Here is a 23,896-nt window from a genome sequence, read left to right on the forward strand (position 1 = left end):
GACCAATTGTTGTCACCTTAAAGCGATTTCGCGGTACCAGGATCAGCCTTTTTTTTCTACGAAAGAAGCTGGCCTAAAAATGCCAGCCTCATTTTCTTTATGTTCGAACAATGTTAGAGGGTGTGGGTTTTAACAGAGAGAAAAGAATGAGGTTTTCATCTGTAGATTCAACTAACAGCAACAGATTTATTCCAGCAGCTCTGTCCTGTACAGAGTATAAACTGAAAGTAAAACAACAACCTGCAATACCCGAATGACACCACCATCAAATCATGTGATCAGTTCTAATAGCAACCTGCAACCCTTTTAAATATATAACAATCCTTCCCCTTCTCTGGTCATGACAACAAATTATTGCGATGTTATACATGGGATCAATAATACTCCAGACACAGTACGGTGCATCATTCATCATTATACACAGCCAATAAGAAAGCCCATCAGGAGGATGTCTATTTCTCTTTGGTTGTAGACAATGTTCTGGCAATTTGACTGTTCCTGACCCTAGAATGATTTTGAACTTCAGTGGACACTTCTTCACTTGGAACTAATTCTGCATTATTCGCATATCGTATATCGTATAAGAAGTTGAATCTCTTATGAAGAGGAAGAAGGAGACTTATGTAAAGATGAGACGTGAAGGCTCAGTTAGGGCGCTTGAGAATTACAAGTTAGCCAGGAAGGACCTAAAGAGAGAGTTAAGACGAGCCAGGAGGGGACATGAGAATTCTTTGGCAGGTAGGATCAAGGAAAACCCTAAAGCTTTCTATAGGTATGTCAGGAATAAAAGAATGACTAGGGTAAGATTAGGGCCAGTCAAGGACAGTAGTGGGAAGTTGTGTGTGGAGTCCGAAGATATAGGAGAGGCACTAAGTGAATATTTTTTGTCAGTATTCACACAGGAAAAAGACAATGTTGTCGAGGAGAATACTGAGATACAGGCTATTAGACTAGATGGGATTGAGGTTCATAAGGAGGAGGTGTAAGCAATTCTGGAAAGTGTGAAAATAGATACGTCCCCTGGGCCAGATGGGATTTATCCCAGGATTCTCTGGGAGGCGAGGGAGGAGATTGCAGAGCCTTTGGCTTTGATCTCTATGTCGTCATTGTCGACAGGAACAGTGCCAGAAGACTGGAGGATAGCAAATGTTGTCCCCTTGTTCAAGAAGGGGAGTAGAGACAACCCTAGTAATTATAGACCAGTGAGCCTTACTTCTATTGTGGGCAAAGTTTTGGAAAGGATTATAAGAGATAGGATTTATAATCATCTAGAAAGGAATAATTTGATTAGGGATAGTCAACACGGTTTTGTGAAGGGTAGGTCGTGCCTCACAAACCTTATTGAGTTCTTTGAGAAGGTCACCAAAGACGTGGATGAGGGTAAAGCAGTTGATGTGGTGTATATGGATTTCAGTAAAGCGTTTGATAAAGTTCCCCACGGTAAGCTATTGCAGAAATAGTGGTGTACCGCAAGGATCTGTTTTGGGGACACTGCTGTTTGTCATTTTTATAAATGACCTGGATTAGGGAATAGAAGGATGGGTTGGTAAATTTGCGGATGACACTAAAGTCGGTGGAGTTGTGGACAGTGCGGAAGGATGTTGCAGGTTACAGAAAGACATAGATAAGCTGCAGAGCTGGGCTGAGAGGTGGCAAATGGAGTTTAATGCAGAAAGTGTGAGGTGATTCACTTTGGAAGGAATAACAGGAATACAGAGTACTGGGCTAATACTTGGTAGTGTGGATGAGCAGAGAGATCTCAGTGTCCATGTGCATAGATCCCTGAAAGTTGGCACCCAGGTTGATAGGGTTGTTAAGAAGGCATACGGTGTGTTAGCTTTTATTGGTAGAGGGATTGAGTTTCGGAGCCATGAGGTCATGTTGCAGCTGTACAAAACTCTGGTGCGGCCGCACTTGGAGTATTGCGTACAGTTCCAGTCGCCGCATTATAGGAAGGGTATGGAAGCATTGGAAAGGGTGCAGAGGAGATTTACCAGGATGTTGCCTGGTATGGTGGGAAGGTCTTATGAGTGTGGTAAACCACTGCTAAGCTTATTGCCTGTGTGTGTGTGACATGATGTGGAGATGCCGGCGTTGGACTGGGGTAAACACAGTAAGAAGTTTAACAACACCAGGTTAAAGTCCAACAGGTTTATTTGGTAGCAAAAGCCACACAAGCTTTCGAGGCTCTGAGCCCCTTCTTCAGGTGAGTGGGAATTCTGTTCACAAACAGAGCTTATAAAGACACAGACTCAATTTACATGAATAATAACCATTATTCATGTAAATTGAGTCTGTGTCTTTATAAGCTCTGTTTGTGAACAGAATTCCCACTCACCTGAAGAAGGGGCTCAGAGCCTCGAAAGCTTGTGTGGCTTTTGCTACCAAATAAACCTGTTGGACTTTAACCTGGTGTTGTTAAACTTCTTACTGTGTGTGACATGCCTGGGCATGCCCCTGCCGGCCCTGCCTGGGACTCCTACCCCCCTGGTCCAGGTATAAAGGTGACTGCTCCCCACCCCCTGCCTCAGTCTCTGGACCAGTTCATCGGCATGGGTGTGCTCCAAGTCTTTTGCGAATAAAAGCCTACTTGTTCTTGCATACAAACTAGTCTTTGCTTGATTGATAGTGCATCAATTTTATTCGCAAACCTTTTCACAAAAAGTTTTGGGATGGAGCAGATGGTAAAACCCGATAGATTAGAATTGGATCCTCAAGCCGTAGGAGCCTCTAACAGCTTCGATCACTGGCTGCGATGTTTCAAAACTTTCCTCACCGCCTCTGCCTCCGTCGTCCGGATCGAAACCGACAAGCTACACGTGCTCCACGCCCGGGTAAGCGATCAAGTATTCTCGATGATTAGAGACGCTGAAACTTACGAGGATGCGATCGAACTTTTAAAAGGCCAGTACAACAAACAGACTAATGAAATCCACGCCAGACATCTTCTGGCTACTCGCAGACAACAGCCAGGAGAATCGGGCGACCAATTCCTGCGTGCGTTGCGAGCACTTGGCAGGGCCTGCAACTGGAAGGCCGTAACAGCTGCCCAAAACACTGAGGACTTAATCAGAGATGCCTTTGTCATGGGTATCAGCTCAAACTATATCCGACAACTGCTGGAACAGGGTGGGCTGGACCTACAAAAGACTGTAGCGCTTGCCGATTCGTTAGAGGTGGCCTTCCGTAATCTCGAGGCCTACACCCCCGTCCACGGGGGCGCATCGTGGACGCTGCAGCCGCCGCCACCTCTGTACTCGGGAGGGCCGCAGGCCTACGCCACGCCACGTCCCACCAATGACCCGACCGCTGTGGCAGTCTCTGGAGGCCCAAAGTGCTACTTCTGTGGCCTGGGGAAGCACCCCCGACAGTGCTGCCCGGCGAAGGATGCGATCTGCTCCGGGTGTGGAAAAAAGGGCCATTACGCGAAGGTATGCAGAGCGAAATCGACCTCCAAGCCCAGTATGGCCGCGTGCGACCCACGGGTGCTGCCATCTTGGGCGCCGATAGCCGCGTGTGAGCCGTGCGGGCCGCCATCTTGGACGCTGTCAGCGGCGTCACAAAATCCAATGGTGGCTTCGGTTACGCTGGACCAATCCAGGCTTCACCAACTTGCCAGGTCCATGATGGACATCGAGGTAAACGGTCGCACTACAAACTGTTTATTTGACTCTGGAAGTACGGAGAGCTTTATTCACCCTAACACAGAGAGTCGCTACGCCCTTTCAGTACTGCCAGTGAAGCAAACAATCTCCATGTCTTCAAAGTCCTACTTGGTGGATGTCCTCGGGTACTGCGTGGCGACCCTGACTGTACGGGGCACAGTGTACAGAAACTTCAGGCTCCTCGTGCTGCCACAACTCTGCGCTGCCGTACTCCTGGGGCTAGATTTCCTGTGTCACCTTAAGAGTGTCACCATGGAGTATAATGGGCCTTTTCCCCCGCTCTCTGTTTGCAATCACCAGTTCTTAGATCGCCCACCGCGCACCACCTGCAGCCTCTCGGCCCTTAAAGTCGCCCCTCCCTCACTGTTTGAAAATCTCACCCCCGACTGCAAGCCCATCGCCACCAAGAGCAGACGGTACAGTGCTGGAGACAGAGCTTTTATCAGGTCCGAAATACAACGGCTCCTAGGGGAGGGAATCATTGAGGCCAGTACCAGCCCCTGGAGAGCCCAAGTAGTAGTTGTTAAAACTGGGGAGAAACATCGCATGGTCATTGACTACAGTCAGACCATTAACCGCTACACGCAGCTGGACGCGTACCCCCTTCCCCGCATATCTGACATGGTTAATCAGATTGCGCAATATCGGGTGTTCTCCACCATTGACTTAAAATCTGCATACCACCAGCTCCCTATCCGCCCGGAGGACCGCCAATATACTGCCTCCGAGGCGGATGGCTGCCTCTATCACTTCCTTAGGGCCCCCTTCGGCGTTACCAACAGGGTCTCGGTTTTCCAGCGTGAGATGAACCGAATGGTTGACCAGAACGGGCTGCGGGCCACCTTCCCGTACCTGGATAACGTCACCATCTGCGGTCATGATCAGCAGGACCACGACGCCAACCTCCACACTCCTAAATCTGACCTATAATAAGAAGTGCGTATTCCACACACGCCGCCCCGCCATCCTTGGTTGTGTTGTGGAAAACAGGGTCATCGGTCCCGATCCCGACCGCATGCGTCCCCTCCTGGAACTTCCCCTCCCCACCAGCCTCAAAGCACTGAGGAGATGCCTGGGCTTCTTCTCGTATTACGCCCAGTGGGTCCCCAATTATGTGGATAAAGCCCGTCCGCTCATCAAATTCACCTCTTTTCCCCTGACGGCAGAGGCCCACCTGACCTTCGACCACATCAAAGCAGACATCGCGAAGGCCATGATGCACGCTGTAGACGAATCCATCCCGTTCCAGGTGGAGAGCGATGCGTCTGACTTCGCCCCAGCCGCCACACTTAACCAGGCGGGCAGACCCGTGGCCTTCTTCTCACGAACCCTCCAAGGCCCTCAAATTCGACACTCCTCTGTCGAGGAGGCCCAAGCCATAGTGGAAGCTGTACGGCACTGGCGCCACGACTTAGCTGGTAAACGATTCACCCTACTCACGGACCAACGGTCAGTTGCATTCATGTTTAACAACACGCAGCAGGGCAAGATCAAAAATGATAAAATATTGAGGTGGAGAATCGAGCTTTCCACCTACAATTACGACATCTCATACTGGCCCGGGAAGCTCAATGAGCGCCCAGATGCCCTGTCCCGGGGAATATGTGCCAGCGCACAAATAGACCAATTGCAGACTCTCCACAACGACCTCTGCCACTCGGGGGTCACCAGGTTCTTTCACTTCATTAAAGCCCGTAACCTGCCCTACTCCATTGAGGAAGTCAGGTCTATAACCAGACACTGCCAGGTCTGCGCAGAGTGCAAGCCGCACTTCTATCGGCCAGACAGAGCACACCTCATAAAGGCCATCCGCCCTTTCGAATGCCTAAGCGTCAACTTCAAAGGCCCCCTCCCCTTTTCTGACCGCAACATATGCTTCCTCAACGTCATTGACGAATATTCACGTTTCCCCTTCGCTATTCCCTGCCTGGATATGACCTCGGCCTCTTCACACTGTTCGGTTTCCCTAGCTATATCCATAGCGACCGGGGATCCTCCTTTATGAGTGATGAGCTGCGACAGTACCTGCTCTCCAAAAGCATAGCCTCGAGTAGGACCACCAGCTACAACCCCAGGGGGAACGGACAGGTAGAGAGGGAGAACGTGACAGTCTGAAAGGCCGTTTTACTAGCTCTGAGGTCTAAAGGTCTTCCAGTCACCAGCTGGCAAGAGGTCCTCCCTGATGCACTACACTTGATTAGATCGCTCCTTTGCACAGCTACCAATGCTACCCCTCACGAAAGAATGTTTGTTTTCCCCAGGAAGTCCTCCTCGGGGACCTCACTACCGTCGTGGCTGTCGTCCCCAGGCCCTGTCCTGCTCCGGAAGCACATGAGGACCCATAAGTCGGACCCCCTGGTCGAAAGGGTCCAGCTCCTCCACGCCAACCCCCAATACGCCTATGTGGCGTACCCCGACGGGCGGGAGGACACGGTCTCCATTCGAGACCTGGCACTAGGGACCACGATGACCCACAACTTCATACCCCCAACCCCCGTATACAGCATGCCTGAGCCCCAGGAGCCACCACCACGCACCCAACAATCGGAAGGGACTACAGACTACTCGAGCGACTACGGCCTGTCGCCTGAACCAACACCGCGGCCACCGGAACCGACACCACAACCGGCACTACGGTGGTCGCAGCGACAGATCAAGCCCCCAGAGAGACTGAATTTGTAAATTTGTAATTCTGTAAATATCGTTCCACCCACTTCATCCCCGCCGGACTCTTTTTAAAAAGCAGGGGGTGAATGTGGTAAACCACTGTTAAACTTATTGCCTGTGTGTGTGTGACATGCCTGGGCATGTCTCTGCTGGTCCTGCCTGGGACTCCTCCCCCCCTGGTCCAGGTATAAAGGTGACTGCTCCCCACCCCCTGCCTCTGGACCAGTTCATCGGCATGGGTGTGCTCCAAGTCTTTTGCGAATAAAAGCCTATTTGTTCTTGCATACAAACTAGTCTTTGCTTGATTGATAGTGCATCAATGAGGAAAGGCTGAGGGGCTTGAGGCTGTTTTCATTAGAGAGAAGGTTAAGAGGTGGATTAATAGAGGCATATAAGATGATCAGAGGATTAGATAGGGTGGACAGTGAGAGCCTTTTTCCTCAGAGAAACACCTTATGCTCACACTAATGCCACAATCAAAAAAAGTTGGGGTCTAGGTTAACTTCTGAAGATACCTTGGAGTTTTGGATCTGGTCCCTAACAATTCATCAAGTGGTCGTTTCACTTGAGTATTGTAACAAAATTTTATGAGCGGCTCCTGAAATTCAAATGGCAAATCACTCGGGAATTAGGAAAATGCAGTCTAAAATAATCAAATATTTTTATTGGCCTGTATTGCATAGACCTGGTTAAATTCTGCCAGACATATCATAACATGTCAGCTAGTGGGGTAACCACAATCATCAACTAAACTTGCACCCTTAATTCTGATACCAGCTTTTGAAGAACTAGGTCTTCAGAGAGTATGGAGGACCCTTACCTAAAACACATGGAGATCAATATATTTCAACAATTATGGGAGTTTCAATAAGATTTCTTGAGGTGGTGTCTTTGGGGAAAATTACAGCAAGATTTGTGGAAAAATGAATTCAATTCTTTTTGGTTATGGGTTACCTATGGAAATATAATCAGATCAAGACTCAAATTTTATGTCACAAATATACAAATAAATTATGAATAGTTGGAGAACAAAATATTTTTGAAGTCTTCAGTTTATCATCCACAATCGCAAGGAGCATTAGAAAGATGGCATCAAACTTTAAAGACCACGATTGAAACCTATTGTCAGGAATGTTCTAATGATTAGAACAAAAGAATTGCATTTTTACTGTTTGCCATTTGGGATGCCCCTAATGAATCAACAGAATTCAGTCCTTTTGAACTAACATATGGGCATGAGGTGAGAGGACCCCTTAAATTAATGAAGGAAAAATTTATAAATTGGAGTCAAGAGACTCCTGTCAAATTTCTGTGAATGATTAACCACAAGAATGATCCCAGGAATTAAAAGCCTGACGTATGAGGAGCGTTTGAGGACTCTGGGTCTGTACTCGATGGAGTTTTGAAGGATGAGGCGGGATCTCATTGAAGCTTACAGAATATTGGAAGGCCTGGATAGAGTGGATGTGGAGAAGATGTTTCCATTTGTAGGAGCGACTAGGATCCGAGACCACAGCCTCAGAATAAAGGGATGACACTTTAGAACTGAGATGAGGAGGAATTTCTTCAGTCAGCGGGCGGTGAATCTAAGGAATGCGTTGCCACAGAAGGCTATGGAGTGTTGAGTGTATTTAAGACAGAGATAAATAATTTCTTGATTGGCAAGAGGTTCAAAGGTTATGAGGAAAAGGCGGGAGAATGGGGTTGAGAAACTAATCAGCCATGACTGAATGGCGGGGCAGACTCGATGGGCCGAATGGCCCAATTCTGCTCCTATATCTTATGGTTTTATGGTCAAATTGTCTGAATTGGTCAAAGAACATTTGAAAAACATTCAACACACAATGCAAGCTGGAGTAGATAAAAATGCCAAAGCTTGATAATGTGTCACTGGGAACAACCTCTCCAGGTGTGATTCTATTGATCCACTAGGAAACTTTTATTAAGTGAGGTTCACTGCACCTCATCAAATCAAAAAGAATCTCAATTATGTAAATTATATAATGAGTACTCCAGACAGAGGGAAACATCAGCGAGTGTGTCACGTTAATATGTTAGAGTGATATTACGACAGGAAAGATATCAGGATAAGAATGTATTTACAGTGATTAAGGAAGTAGGGGGTGAAATTAAATTATCAGAATACTCTGAGAATGAATCAGAAGTCAAAACTTCTAAAGTCAATCTTCCAGTAATCAGATTGGAAATATTAAGCTATCTTCCAGAAAACCATCGAGGTAACTTACAAAAGGTGTTCCAAATTCATAAACTGATTTGTGTGAATAGACCATAGAAAACATCTTTGGCCATACATAACGTAGGAGATGTGTTACACATAATGCAACATCCTCAGACTCAATCCAGAGAAATTAGCTCAAATGAAGGAAGAATCAAGATCATGCAAGAAAATTACATTATTGGATCGAGTCACAGTAGCTGGAGCTCACCTATTCTATACAGATTCTATACACTATCTAATGTTGCAGATGTATAGAACGTTGGTTCGGCCGCATTTGGAATACTGCGCCCAGTTCTGGTCGCCACACTACCAGAAGGACGTGGAGGCTTTGGAGAGAGTACAGAGGAGGTTTACCAGGATGTTGCCTGGTATGGAGGGGCTTAGTTATGAGGAGAGATTGGGTAAACTGGGGTTGTTCTCCCTGGAAAGACGGAGGATGAGGGGAGACTTAATAGAGGTGTATAAAATTATGAAAGGCATAGATAGGGTGAACGGTGGGAAGCTTTTCCCCAGGTCGGTGGTGACATTCACGAGGGGTCATAGGTTCAAGGTGAGGGGGGGGAGGTTTAACACAGATATCAGAAGGACATATTTTACACAGAGGGTGGTGGGGGCCTGGAATGCGCTGCCAGGCAAGGTGGTGGAGGCGGACACACTGGGAACGTTTAAGACTTATCTAGATAGCCACATGAACGGAGTGAGAATGGAGGGATACAAAAGAATGGTCTAGTTTGGACCAGGGAGCGGCGCGGGCTTGGAGGGCCGAAGGGCCTGTTCCTGTGCTGTATTGTTCTTTGTTCTTTATTGTAATGGTACCAAAACTGGATGGGTCACAGTGATTATGTATTGATTATCGTGAAGTTAATTGGTAACAAAGGCGGATTTATATCCAATTCCACAGTTAGACTGCACGGAAAAGTTTGGACAGGCTATGTTTGCTGCAAAAATTGAAGTGATATTGGCAAGTTCCATTGACCGACACGGTGAAAAAAACAGCAGCTTTTGTAACCCCGAATATACTTACCAATGCAACGTCATTCCTTTCAGAATGAAAAATGCATCAGTAACTTTTCAAACATTAACGAAAATAGTCACTGGAGGATTATGCCACGGTGTGGTATATATTGATGATTTGGCTATATTCAGCCAAACCTGGGAGGAACATTGACAGCATTTGAGCTTGCAGACAGCTAATTTGGTCCCAAAATTGGCAAGAAGTGAATTTGCCAAAGCAAACGTAACTTATCTGGGCCACACTGTGGGACAAGGCCAGGAGTGTCTAGAGAAGCAAAAAGCAAAGGCTATTTGTCTCAAACAAGCGATTTTGGCGTTTGTAGGCATGAGTGGATTCTATCGGAAGTTTCCATATTGTTCCATATTTCAGCACTGTACTGGATCCCCTGACACGTTTGTAAAGAAAGACAAGAAATTTAAGTACTCAATCGCTTCTCGGCCTTTTGGCTAAGATCAAGTGTAGTATGGTCGGCAGCCCATGGTCGGCCGTACTTGGTCGAGGTCATTAGGTTACGCTGAGGCTTCACATGTTTCATATGAAGCAATTTTTTAAAGCGGCATCTCGGCCTTTTGGCTAAGATGCAAATGAGCTCAAGTCTTGGAGGAGGAACCTCCCCCTTCTCCAATCAGCTTGGCTCATGTAGATCAGGCCCAGGACAGGGTGGTTTGGTTGCTCGCCCTGTCTTGTCAGCCTGGATCTGAAATGTCTCAACTTGTTGAGACCCTGAATTGGATTTGATTTGATTGAATTGGAAAAGCATTAAAAAAAAGGGTGTCAAAGTGCTTTTGACAGCTCGAAAGCTATATTGACTGGTTCTAGCAGCGCCAAATGATGCTTCGCTGTTTAAAATGCCTGTTGATGCCGGCGACCTTGCTGTTGGTGCAGTTTTATTCCAGGAGGATGAAATGGAGATCAAATGGCCAATTAGTTATTCTTCTCAGAGGTTGAATTCTTGCCAGCAAAAGTATTCATCTGTGTAAAAATGAGACTTTGGGCACAGTCTAACCTGCTGTTCACGCCACGCTCCCACTACAGCGAGGTCAGAGAATTTGGCAGGCAACCAAATCTCCATTCACTGCGATGGGATGGGAAATTCCTGCCGGTGGGAACAGTGGTAAGATTCCAGTCTTTGAGTGTGTTGTTGGCTCTATGACATTTTGAAATTTACATATCTGACAACTCTGTGGACCATAATCTGTGGGGCAGCACGATGGCACAGTGGGTTAGCACTGCTGCTTCACACCGCCGGGGACCCAGGTTCGATTCCTGGCTTGGGTCACTGTCTGTGTGGAGTTTGCACGTTCTCCCCATGTCTGCGTGGGTTTCCTCCAGGTGCTCCGGTTTCCTCCCACATTCTGAAAGACATGCTGGTTAGGAACAGGTGCCGGAGTGTGGCGACTAGGGGAATTTCACAGTAACTTCATTGCAGTGTTAATGTAAGCCTTGCTTGTGACTAATAAATAAATTTTTAACTTTAACTATAATCCTTTTTAGCAAAATTTCATACCACTTAAAGCAAGGGGAGTGGAATATAAGGATAGGGAAGTTTCACACAGATGGGGCATTGATGAGACTACATCTGGAGGACCGTGTACAGCTTTGGTCTCCTTACTTAAGAAAGGATATAATAGCATTAGAAGGTTCACTTGAGTGATTCCTGCAATGAGGAGCTTATCATATGAGGCCTTTAGAGTTTACAGTTTAAAAATAAGGGGTCTCCTATGGAGATGAGAATCTTTTGCCTCTTGGGGGGTTGTTGGAATGGGGAATTCTCTTTCAGAGAGTATTGGAGGCAGAGTCATTGAAATTTTTATAAGGCTGTAGATTTGTGACTGATTGACAAAGAAGTCAAAAGAAAAAGTGAGAGGGCATGGGATCCAAGGGGCTGCTGCCCGGTGGATCCAGAACTGGCTTGCCCAAAGGAGGCAGAGAGTGGGTATAGATGGGTCTTTTTCTAAATGGAGGTCGGTCACCAGTGGAGTGCCCCAGGGATCTGTTCTGGGACCCTTGCTGTTTGTCATTTTCATAAATGACCTGGATGAGGAAGCGGAGGGATGGGTTGGTAAGTTTGCCGACGACACGAAGGTTGGTGGGGTTGTGGATAGTCTGGAGGGATGTCAGAAGTTACAGAGGGACATAGATAGGATGCAAGACTGGGCGGACAAGTGGCAGATGGACTTCAACCCAGATAAATGCGTCGTGGTCTATTTTGGTAGGTCAAATGGGATGAAGGAGTACAATATAAAGGGAAAGACTCTTAGTACTGTGGAGGATCAGAAGGACCTTGGGGTCCGGGTCCATAGGACTCTGAAATCGGCCCTGCAGGTGGAGGAGGTGGTTAAGAAGGCATATGGTGTGCTGGCCTTTATCAATCGAGGGATTGAGTTTAGGAGTCCGGGGATAATGATGCAGCTATATAAGACCCTCGTCAGACCCCACTTGGAGTACTGTGCTCAGTTCTGGTCGCCTCACTATAGGAAGGATGTGGAAAAGATTGAAAGGGTGCAGAGGAGATTTACAAGAATGTTGCCTGGATTGAGTGGCATGCCTTATGAGGATAGGCTGAGGGAGCTCGGTCTTTTCTCCTTGGAGAGACGAAGGATGAGAGGAGACCTAATAGAGGTGTATAAGATGTTGAGAGGCATAGATCGGGTGGACTCTCAAGAGGCTTTTTCCCAGGGTGGAAATGTCTGCTACGAGAGGACACAGGTTTAAGGTACTGGGGGGTAGGTACAGGGGAAATGTTAGGGGTAAGTTTTTCACACAGAGGGTGGCGGGCGAGTGGAATCGGCTGCCGTCAATGGTGGTGGAGGCGAACTCAATAGGGTCTTTTAAGAGACTCCTGGATGAGTACATGGAGCGTAATAGGATGGAGGGTTATAGGTAGGTCTAGAAGGTAGGGATGTGTTCGGCACAACTTGTGGGCCGAAGGGCCTGTTTGTGCTGTGGTTTTTCTATGTTCTATATAGAGGGGGTAGATAGAATTGAGGTGACAGTCAGATTAGTCATGGTCTTATTAAATGACAGAGCAGGCTCTGAATTCACACGCTCATATCGATCTTATTGAACATTAAAGATTCTGTGGAGGCCGATAATCTCAACCACAATCTTACTGAATGGTGGGACAGGTTCGAGGGGCGGTATGGCAGAGAGATACCCATACTGCAGTCCACAAACCCTACCCCAGAGAGGGGTGGGATGTTCTCTGGTTCGAGTAATGCCCCTCCATTCTTGGTGCTAACTCAAATTCTTGGTGTGGTTATCATTAAGGTATCTGTGATGGCACAGAGAGGAGTCAATGTTGTCTGCCCCCCCTGGCAACCACAACATGTCCAGAGCAGCCCACTGTCCAGAACATTTACAACTTTGCCTGTTTTCAAGCTCCTCATGAGCGAGGATGAGCCTGAGAATTCAACTGTCCCTCAGCCCCAGCCTCCACCCTTACTGCCCCCCCTCTACCCAACTCCTGCAACCCCTATCCCACCTCCAGCTCTAGCCTCCTCTCCCTCCCAGCTCCCTCCCGTCCCCAGCCCTAGCTCTTGTTCCCCACGCCACCACATCCCACACTCAGCCTCACCCACACACAGACGCTGTCTGCAGCACTGGTCCACTGAAACTTCAGCAAAGCTCTTCGAGACATTACAGATAAGATTGGGGGTCGGCAGCCAGTAAATCAGGTGTTGAAGGATCAGGGCTCACCTTTAAAATGTCACAGGCCCAGCAGATCCAGTAGAGGAGCCTACAGCTCCGCAGCTGTGAAGGTAGAGTACGGGGACCAAGGACCCGGTGGAATTTTGGAGATGTGGGGGAAGGGCATGGGTTGGCACTGGAGAGTTGAGGAGACAGAAGGGACTGGCACTGGGTGCCTCTTGGTGATCTGTTTACTCCTAGCTGTACATGCGTCCACTTTCAGGATTATTTATTTATAGCTCGTGGATCTTGTTACTCTAGAGACTTGACATTTATAAACAGGACGGTGCATGACTAAAGCTAGGCCCTTATCTCATCTCATGGGGTCTCCAATTAACTGCAGCCTGAGTATGGCCCCATACATCCCAGCACAACCCCCTCAACCGGATCCACTTAACACGGTTCATTGACAGTAAGACAAACTTTGTGCAGCTTAACACGTCGGCCAGTCAGTGATTGAATCAGTGAGCGGGAGCCAGCAGACCTCATTCACCAACACCCCAAATACTGATCCCAAACCCGGGCCCTGACCCGAACCAACCAAGACCGCAAATCCTAAACCCTCAAACCCGGGTGCTGACCCCAAACATTGACCCTAAATCAATTATCCCAATTACTAACCCGTCCCAGGGAACTATTTTTTGGTTTTGATTTGCTCACCCAGTAGAATTTCAAATATGTGAAGCATGTGGGGTGAGCTTGGAAACAGTCATTCGTCGATGTAGCAATTTCAGATCATTGCTGACACACGGGTCTAATCCTCCTTACCACAAGCCCTGTGTGGATGGAGTGAGAATGAATGAATTCCCTACACAATCATGGATCTTCTTTCAAGTAACTTTAAACAAATTTTTAAATTAACTCATCAGAGATGGTCACTTTTAGGATCTTCACATACACACACATATGGACAGCACTCACACACAGCAGACGCATGAAGAGCACACACAAATACACACATGTACACAGACACACACACATGTACATAGGGCACGATACTCACCTCACGTGGTCCAGATCACACCTGATGGTCAATCAGAGTTTGACCCAAGCTCTCGCAGGATGCTCCTTGTTCAGTGCAAGTTCAGTGTCCCAGGCAGGAAAAGCACAATATATAAACAAGACATCGAGAACAGCTGCTATCCGAGAGCAGAAGGAAGTAATGTCCCAGCCTCGAGCACATTCGCTGCACTGGGAGAAAACACCAATACCGGCTCCAATTCCGCAAATTCAGCGCTGCTAAATTAACCCTTTAAGGGTCTCTGCAACATCTTAGTCCAAAAACAGCAGTGGCAATGAATTGCTCTCCACAAGTACTGTACTGCAGAAGCTTCAGATACCTGATATCTCATTCAGAAAAGCTCCCAGATTGTTTTAATCAGGAATTGTACAGAGTGACAGAGCAGAGGCAGTGGTAATAGCAAGAGGAAGTCACAAACCTTCACAATTAGTCAGCATGTCGCAAGTCTGCTGACAGGTTCAGCTCAGCCACATCCTCTTTACTGTGGAACAAGCATTGAAACAGCCTCAGCTTCACAATATTGCAGAAGCTCCAAGCCTGAGGCTGGAAACACTGATCCCAGTGACGGGCAGTTTACAAACTGGCAGTCAGCCCTGCACCGTGATTTCACACTACAGGCCCCACCTTTAAAACTAGGCACCGCTTATTAAAACAACAACAACTACAACTTGCATTTATATAACACCTTTAACATAGGTCTTCACAGGAATTTAATGAATCAACATTTCATGTTGGGCTGGGTTCAGCCCTTATCTGGGGCAGATGAGGAGAGATTGGGTAAACTGGGCTTGTTCTCCCTGGAAAGACGGAGAATGAGGGGAGACCTAATAGAGGTGTACAAAATTATGAAGGGTATAGATAGGGTGAACAGTGGGAAGCTTTTTCCCAGGTCGGAGGTGACGATCACGAGGGGTCACGGGCTCAAGGTGAGAGGGGCGAGGTATAACTCAGATATCAGAGGGATGTTTTTTACACAGAGGGTGGTGGGGGCCTGGAATGCGCTACCAAGTAGGGTGGTGGAGGCAGGCACGCTGACATCGTTTAAGACTTACCTGGATAGTCACATGAGCAGCCTGGGAATGGAGGGATACAAACGAATGGTCTAGTTGGACCAATGAGCGGCACAGGCTTGGAGGGCCGAAGGGCCTGTTTCCCGTGCTGTACTGTTCTTTGTTCTTTGCCAGCCCCCGGCAGGAATCCTGATGACCTATTGTACCAGGCATCAGGCCTAAAACGGGATTCCTGTTGGGCTGCACAGCCATCGCGAGGCTCCCAGCCCATCACACCATCACGGATGAGGTTCCCCCGAGAGCGGGCGCGAACCCAACGAATATTCAAAAAGCCTAAAATACATTTAGTTATTGGGCTGGAAGCAGGATTCATGCCCTTCCGGCAGAAGGTGTGGGTGCCTGAAACTTGCTGCCGGGGGAGGTAGTGGAAGCAGATACGATAGTGACTTTTAAGGGGCATCTTGACAAATACATGAATAGGATGGAAATAGAGGGGTATGGTCCCTGGGAGATACATAGAAGATAAGAACAGGGCATTTGGCCCTTCGAGCCTGCTCCGCCATTCATCACAATCATGGCTGGTCATCCAACTCAATCGCCTAATCCTGCTTTTTCCCCATAGAGGGAAAGGGGTAGTGGGTTTTAGTTCAGTCGGGCAGCATGGTCAGTGCAGGCTTGGAGGGCCGAAGGGCCTGTTCCTGTGCTGTAATGTTCTTTGTTCTTTGATTAGATGGCATTTCTATGGTGTAATTTCAAACTAAGCCTTTTAAAAGCTCGGGACTGCTCAATGCAGTATCATATACAGTGGAGCCCCGTTGTAACGCACCCCGATTTAGCGCGAAATCGGATATGACGCGATGAATCATTGGACCCTTTTTTTTGCTCTTTCCGGTTTAGTGATTTAGCGCGACCCCAATAACATTTGCGATAACATTTTATGGACCCCAACCATCGCGTTACAACGGGGCTCCACTGTGCTATACTTACGTGATGATACTGTGCTTTAGTATATTTTATGTTTAAGGAGGACTGCTTTAAGATTCAGTGTTTTGCTACAAGCAGTCGGTTTGTCGAGCAGGAATACAGCAGACGCTGGAAAGCAGGATAATCATTCCTTTTAATCATGTGTTTATTTAGTGTCTGGACAAATACATGAATAGGATGGGAATAAAGGGATATGGTCCCTGGAAGGATAGGGGGTTTTAGTTCAGTTGGGCAGCATGGTCGGTACAGGCTTGGAGGGCCAAAGAGCCTGTTCCAGTAATTTTCTTGTTCTTTGTTCTATGTGATGCACCCCCGCCTCATCCCTCCAAATGGAAAGTCCAGCGGGATTCAGTTGGTGCAGATCCTGACAAAGATTTGGACTTCGAGGGGGGGATGCGGGGGGGGGGCAAGAAGGTAAAAGCTATGATCATGTGCTCCTCTGTTGCTGCCAGGCTGCAGATGGAGGGTCCCCCAAGGGAGCTGGGTGGACTCGCGCTGGTGGGAGGGGGTGACTTGGGACCCTGGGATGGGGTCTTATGGCTGCACTCATCCTCGTTGCCCTAGAGAGTGGTGTTCACTCTCAGGATGTTGATTTAAGACACCATTCTGGGAAAGATATGCATTATTGTCTCTGTCCCTTAAAATCTTTGATGTGCCCGGGAAGCCTTCAAAATCACCGCAGCACTCTATTCCACATTAGGGAATGGTCCTGGTGAGTGTCATAAGCTCCAGGTATTAAATTATCTCTTTAAAGTGCTCTTATAGAAAGGACCCATCAGTTTTACCAGGGAGATCATCTTGCTTTCTCTCAGAAGACACAGCTGTCCGAAACCTCGGCTGACTCTCACTGGGATACAGTTCCTGAAGGTGCTGACTCTCACTGGGGGACAGTTCCTGAAGGTGCTGACTCTCACTGGGATACAGTTCCTGAAGGTGCTGACTCTCACTGGGATACAGTTGCTGAAGGTGCTGACTCTCACTGGGATACAGTTCCTGAAGGTGCTGACACTCACTGGGATACAGTTGCTGAAGGTGCTGACTCTCACTGGGATACAGTTCCTGAAGGTGCTGACTCTCACTGGGATACAGTTCCTGAAGGTGCTGACTCTCACTGGGATACAGTTGCTGAAGGTGCTGACTCTCACTGGGATACAGTTCCTGAAGGTGCTGACTCTCACTGGGATACAGTTGCTGAAGGTGCTGACTCTCACTGGGATACAGTTGCTGAAGGTGCTGACTCTCACTGGGATACAGTTCCTGAAGGTGCTGACTCTCACTGGGATACAGTTCCTGAAGGTGCTGACTCTCACTGGGATACAGTTCCTGAACGTGCTGACTCTCACTGGGATACAATTCCTGAAGGTGCTGACTCTCACTGGGATACAGTTCCTGAAGGTGCTGACTCTCACTGGGGGACAGTTCTTGAAGGTGCTGACTCTCACTGGGATACAGTTCCTGAAGATGCTGACTCTCACTGGGATACAGTTCCTGAAGGTGCTGACTCTCACTGGGATACAGTTCCTGAAGGTGCTGACACTCACTGGGATACAGTTCCTGAAGGTGCTGACTCTCACTGGGATACAGTTCCTGAAGGTGCTGACTCTCACTGGGATACAGTTCCTGAAGGTGCTGACTCTCACTGGGATACAGTTCCTGAAGGTGCTGACTCTCACTGGGATACAGTTCCTGAAGGTGCTGACTCTCACTGGGATACAGTTCCTGAAGGTGCTGACTCTCACTGGGATACAGTTCCTGAAGGTGCTGACTCTCACTGGGGGACAGTTCCTGAAGGTGCTGACTCTCACTGGGATACAGTTCCTGAAGGTGCTGGCTCTCACTGTCTTGGATGACCCCCATTGATGCAAAGCACTGTGAACTGAATTAGGGTGTGTTAAGGGATAAAATGGCCGGTTTCTCCTTCCATTCAGGAGAGATTGCTGTTACTGGGTGCTGATATTGAAATCAGTACCTGACCTCAATTCAGCTGCAGATAATGTTGGAACAAAGTGACTCTTGTGGACAAAACAAATGTTATGGATCCATCTGAACACTGAGTAAAGCCGACTGAAAATCTCTCTGTAAAACATTGTGAAAACAGAATGTTTCAAGGAGAGAAAATGTGTGCCTGTTATATATTGTGCAGGTCAGAATGAAATTTGGAGCAGATATTTTAAGAAACGGAATTTCACAGCATGACGTGTCATCCCAAATAGGTCATGTCACCAAGCACAAGAATGTGATAATGCAGCAAGATAGAAAATGGAGATGGACTGAAGTGTGCGCAAGTTAGGCTGCCAAAAAACGTTTAAAGTAAATATAGATCCAAAACCAATTATGACCCCACTCCACCCAACACTCTGCTCACAGTTACACCGAAAGCGAACAGCGCCATTACTTCCCCCTTTAAGAAACCAAATCAAACCACTGCACCCTCCAAATGGGCCAGCCAGACTTCACAGCAGCAGCACCCCCCGCAACTCGAAACTTACACAACTCATAGACAAAGAGCCTGCTAACAGGCAAGAGCTGCTACCAATCTCATCACATTATTACTTTCTAAAAGATCATTCCTGTCTGTGTTGTAATTAGCTAGTTTCTATGATGTTTATGATATGCTGTTATTCCTCTTTGTTCCATGTATTGCTTTCCATATATTCTAATGTCTACGCCAGGTATATTGCTCTATATTCCTCAATATATGCACAATTAATCTTGTTGTGTTTATTACCATTGCTTGTTGAGTAACAGATTCCCTGAACTCCCTGCGAAATCCAGCAACTTATTCCCAGTGATAGACAGAAGAGCAATAATGCCGACTTTGGCCCTGCAGCTTCAACAGTGCGAGTAACTTTCATATGTCTGTGTAACTCACAGTTTAACCTGCCTCCTGTCAATGTCACTGGAATCAATGCACAATAAAACATTTACAATGCTACATTATAATTGCTGCAAAATACTTGTCACCCAGAGTCGGGTGAGATATGGTTAGTATTGTCCTGCATCCAGTGAATGATATCACACCCCACCTGAAATAGATGAAAATTACAGAATTATGGTGCTGTATCAGACCACAGAGGAGGTCTTGTGGCACAGTGGGTAGTGTCCTTGCGCTGGGTTCGAGTCCCAGCCTATGACTAGATGGCCAAGGAAGGTGCATTCATAACAGCCAAACAGGCTGAGTGCATCAGGCTGCAAATCCTTCCAAACGTGCCATGGCAGACAGTGAGAGCGGGAGAAACTCCTGGTCAGCCATGCTTGATGCAGAGTGGCACCCCTCGAGCTATAAGCCCCTGGTGACAGGCCAGTGACCTGTTCCAGAAAGAACTAGCTAAAGAAACAGACAAAAGTCTGCCTTAGGTGTGGCAAGAGAATTGGACGGATCAGATCACAACAATCGCAGTCATAACTTGTAAAGTTAGGATAGGGCTCTTCCCTCTCTATTCCCTCTCTCCATTCTTTCCCTCCATTGTCTCTCTCTCTCCTTCTCTCCTTCTCTCTTTACTCTCTCTCTCTTCTCTCTCTATTTTATATAATTGATGCGCGATTAAATCACTCGGGAGGCTGGATCGTACCCGGGAAATAAAGGCTTTTATTAGTAACAAGAATGGAGCATACTGCTTAACAATACAATCCCAGACTAAAGGGTCACCAGGCAGTGCAGTGACCTTTATACTCCTACAGGTAGGCGGAGCCAACCGGAGTGTACCACAGAACAATACCAACAGGTAGGACACCCCAACCCTAACCCCAACAGTGACAACAATAACATATGTACAAGTACCCATAGTGCTAACCATCTATGGTTCAGTACCCATAGTGGTAACCATCTATGGTTCACCACATTCACCCCTCCTTTAAAAACAAAGGCCGGTGGGGCAAAAAAACAGTACGAACTGTCCATATATTCACAAGTTCAGTCGTATTGGAGGACCGCACCGTCTCTGCGACCTCCTCAACACTGGCGGTAGCGCCGGTTCTGGTGACCGTGATGACCCTCTCTCCAAGGCGGTGTCCAGTGAATCCTCCAGTTCCTCACGGACGGGTGGACCACGAGGTGGCGACAATCTCCTGGACTCAGGAACGCCCCGAGGTGGCGACAATCTTCTGGACTCAGGCAAGCTGTACACGGGAGTAAGAGGATTAAGTGGTGGTCCCGATACTGCCCGCGCCGTGTCAGGAGGGGAGATAAAGGGCAAGGGGTCCCTAACCAGGGGTGCGGGAGCGACGGGGGTTTCCAGGTCCCCTGCAGGCGCCAGATCTCGGATAGAGACCGTGTCCTCTCGCCCGTCAGGATATGCTACATAGGCATATTGAGGGTTGGCGTGGAGGAGATGGACCTGTTCAACCAAAGGGTTGGACTTGCGGGTCCTAACATGCCGCCGCAGGAGGACAGGTCCTGAGTACGTCAACCAAGACGGCAGTGAGGTCCCAGAGGAAGACTTCCTCGGGAAGGTAAACATCCGCTCATGTGGGGTAGCGTTGGTTGCCGTACACAGGAGGGACCAGATTGAATGGAGCGCATCAGAAAGTACCTCTTGCCAATGGGAGACTGGAAGACCCTTAGACCTCAACGCCAGTAAGACAGCCTTCCAGACTGTAGCGTTTTCTCTTTCGACCTGCCCGTTACCCCTGGGGTTGTAACTCGTAGTCCTACTTGAGGCAATCCCTTTTGAGAGCAGGTATTGCCTCAAGTCGTCACTCATAAACGACGAACCCCTATCACTGTGGATATAACTGGGGTAACCAAACAGGGTGAAAAGATCCCGCAATGCTTTGATAACCGTGGCAGCGGACATGTCTGAACAGGGAATGGCAAAAGGGAATCGGGAGTACTCGTCAACCACGTTGAGGAAGTACACATTCCGATCTGTTGAAGGAAGGGGGCCCTTGAAATCAACACTCAGTCTTTCAAAAGGGCGAGTGGCTTTAATGAGGTGTGCCCTGTCAGGTCGGTAGAAGTGCGGCTTGCATTCAGCACATACCTGGCAGCTTCGAGTTATCGACCTGACATCCTCTACCGAGTAGGGTAGATTCCGGGCCTTTACAAAATGGAAGAGCCGAGTGATCCCCGGATGGCAGAGATCATTGTGGAGGGCCTGTAGCCGGTCCTCCTGCACACTGGCACATGTTCCACGCAACAGGGCGTCTGAGGGCTCATTGAGCTTCCCCGGACGGTACATGATATCATAGTTGTAGGTGGAGAGTTCGATTCTCCACCTCAAGATTTTATCATTTTGGATCTTACCCCTTAACGTGTTGTTGAACATGAACGCCACGGACCGCTGGTCCGTGAGCAGGGTGAATCGTTTTCCAGCCAAGTAATGGCGCCAATGCCGGACGGCCTCCACAATGGCCTGAGCCTCTTTTTCCACAGCGGAGTGCCGAATTTCAGGGCCTTGGAGGGTGCGAGAGAAAAAGGCGACGGGCCTGCCCGCCTGGTTAAGTGTGGCGACCAGTGCGAAATCAGATGCATCACTCTCCACCTGGAAGGGGATGGACTCATCGACAGCGTGCATCGTGGCTTTTGCGATGTCAGCTTTTATCCCTTCAAAGGCTAAGCGAGCCTCTGCTGCCAGGGGAAAAGAGGTAGACTTTATGAGCGGACGGGCTTTGTCCGCCTAATTGGGAACCCACTGTGCGTAATACGAAAAGAAGCCTAAGCATCTTCTCAGTGCTTTGATGCTAGTGGGTAGGGGAAGTTCAAGGAGGGGACGCATACGGTCTGGATCAGGGCCAAGGACCCCGTTTTCCACCACGTATCCGAGAATTGCTAGGCGGCGCTTGCTGAATACACACTTCTCCCTGTTATAGGTCAGATTCAGGCGAGACGCAGTGCGTAAAAACTTTAGGAGGTTGGCATTGTGGTCCTGCTGGTCATGGCCGCAGATAGTGACGTTGTCCAGGTACGGGAAGGTAGCCTGTAGCCCGTTCTGGTCCACCATTCGGTCCATTGCACGCTGGAAGACCGAGACCTCATTCGTGACGCCAAAGGGGACCCTTAAGAAGTGGTAGAGACGACCATCCGCCTCAAAGGCCGTATATTTTCGGTCCTCTGGGCGAATGGGGAGCTGGTGTTAGGCTGACTTCAAGTCGATGGTGGAGAACACCCGGTACTGCGCAATCTGGTTGACCATGTCAGATATGCGCGGGAGAGGGTACGCGTCCAGCTGCATGTACCTATTAATGGTCTGACTATAGTCTATGACCATCCGGGGCTTGTCTCCAGTTTTAACCACCACGACTTGTGCTCTCCATGGGCTAGTGCTAGGTTGGATGATCCCTTTCCTGAGGAGCCGCTGAACCTCAGATCGAATAAAGATCCGATCCTCAGCGCTGTAACGCCTGCTCTTAGTTGCGATGGGCTTGCAGCCTGGCACGAGATTCTCAAATAAAGATGGCAGGATGGTTCTGAGTGTCGAGAGACTGCACGTGGAGCGCGCTGGGCAATTTGGAGGCTGCTGTTCTCCCACTGAAAGTGGAGGGAGTGGCCTATCGTACCGCAGGGTCACACTCCTCAGGTGGACCATAAAGTCTAGTCCCAGGAGTATCAGAGCGCAAAGGTGCGGTAACACGAGGAGCCTGACGTTCTCATAAACTGTGCCCCGCACCGTTAGGTTTACCACGCAGCTCCAAGAACAGTAACAGATCGGGACCTCGACGCCATAGAAATTGTCTGTCTGACAGTCTGTACTCGGAGACCACACCGTTTCACGGTGTCAAGATGAATGAAACTCTCCGTGCTCCCGCTGTCAAACAGGCAATGTATCAGGTGTCCGTTTACCTCTATGTCCATCATGGACTTGTCGAGTCTGTGAGGCTTGGCCTGGTCCAGGATGATTGACGCCACTGTTGAATCTTGAGTGCAACTGCAGGCAGCTGAGATGGTTGATGATGATGACCCCTGCTGGTCGTCTGCGGTCGGTGTCGACCAAAATGGCTGCGCCCATGGATCGCACGTGGTCGATGGCGTTGAAGGTGGCGGCACTCGCAGGTCGCACATGTCTTGCGTCGTCGTCCTCATGAATGGCGGCGCTCGTGAATCGCACGTGGTAGAAGACCTCGACGAAGCCGGAGACGAGGAGACAGATCCTGGAGAGTCACACGCCGCACTGCTTGGCTTCGAAGGTGGTTTAGCTCGGCACACTTTAGCATAGTGCCCTTTCTACCCACACGCGGAGCAAAATACCGTTCTGGCCGGACATCGCTGACGAGGGTGCTTTGCCAATCCACAGAAATAGCACCGCGGGCCTCCTGGAGCCGCCACCGCCGTCAGGTCCGAGGTTGAAAGCACAATCACGCAGTTCCTAAGAGCCGCTGGGTAGAGTTGAGTCGGTGGCTGTACTTGCCACGATGTTCCCATGTGGTCGGTGGGGTAAGTTTCAAGAGGCCGTTTCCATCACATTAGCCAATTCCACCGTCTTAGCTAGGTCCAAGTTACCTTGCTCTAGCAGCCGCAGGCGAATATAGGATGAGCCGATTCCCGCCACGAACGCATCTCGGATCAAATCGTTAGTATACTGGGTCGCCGACACTGGCTTGCAATTGCAGGCTCTGGCTAGCTGCTGAAGTTCGCGCAGGTACTGTGCCGTCGTTTCGCCGGGCTGC

At 48.6% G+C, this 23,896-nt stretch overlaps 1 protein-coding gene and 1 pseudogene across 9 annotated transcripts in view; one reads left to right on the forward strand and one right to left on the reverse strand.

Moving 5' to 3' along the window:
- specc1 (sperm antigen with calponin homology and coiled-coil domains 1) overlaps positions 1-14,860 on the reverse strand; it is a 275,302-nt gene extending 260,442 nt beyond the window's left edge. For 4 of the 9 annotated variants that reach the window (XR_013499063.1, XM_078224557.1, XM_078224561.1 and 1 more), the window contains exon 1: positions 14,280-14,857. The gene's annotated coding sequence lies outside the window, so the exon portion shown is untranslated. Of the gene's footprint in view, positions 1-13,285; positions 13,470-13,936; positions 14,053-14,279 lie in introns of those variants that run through there. The other 5 variants (XM_078224559.1, XM_078224565.1, XM_078224558.1 and 2 more) reach the window with 3 other exon arrangements.
- LOC144502106 (U2 spliceosomal RNA) lies at positions 10,013-10,218 on the forward strand (annotated as a pseudogene).
- Positions 14,861-23,896: the final 9,036 nt, after the last annotated feature.

The sequence above is a fragment of the Mustelus asterias genome, chromosome 12 (assembly GCF_964213995.1).
Source record: "Mustelus asterias chromosome 12, sMusAst1.hap1.1, whole genome shotgun sequence".
Classification (NCBI taxonomy): Eukaryota; Metazoa; Chordata; class Chondrichthyes; order Carcharhiniformes; family Triakidae; genus Mustelus; species Mustelus asterias.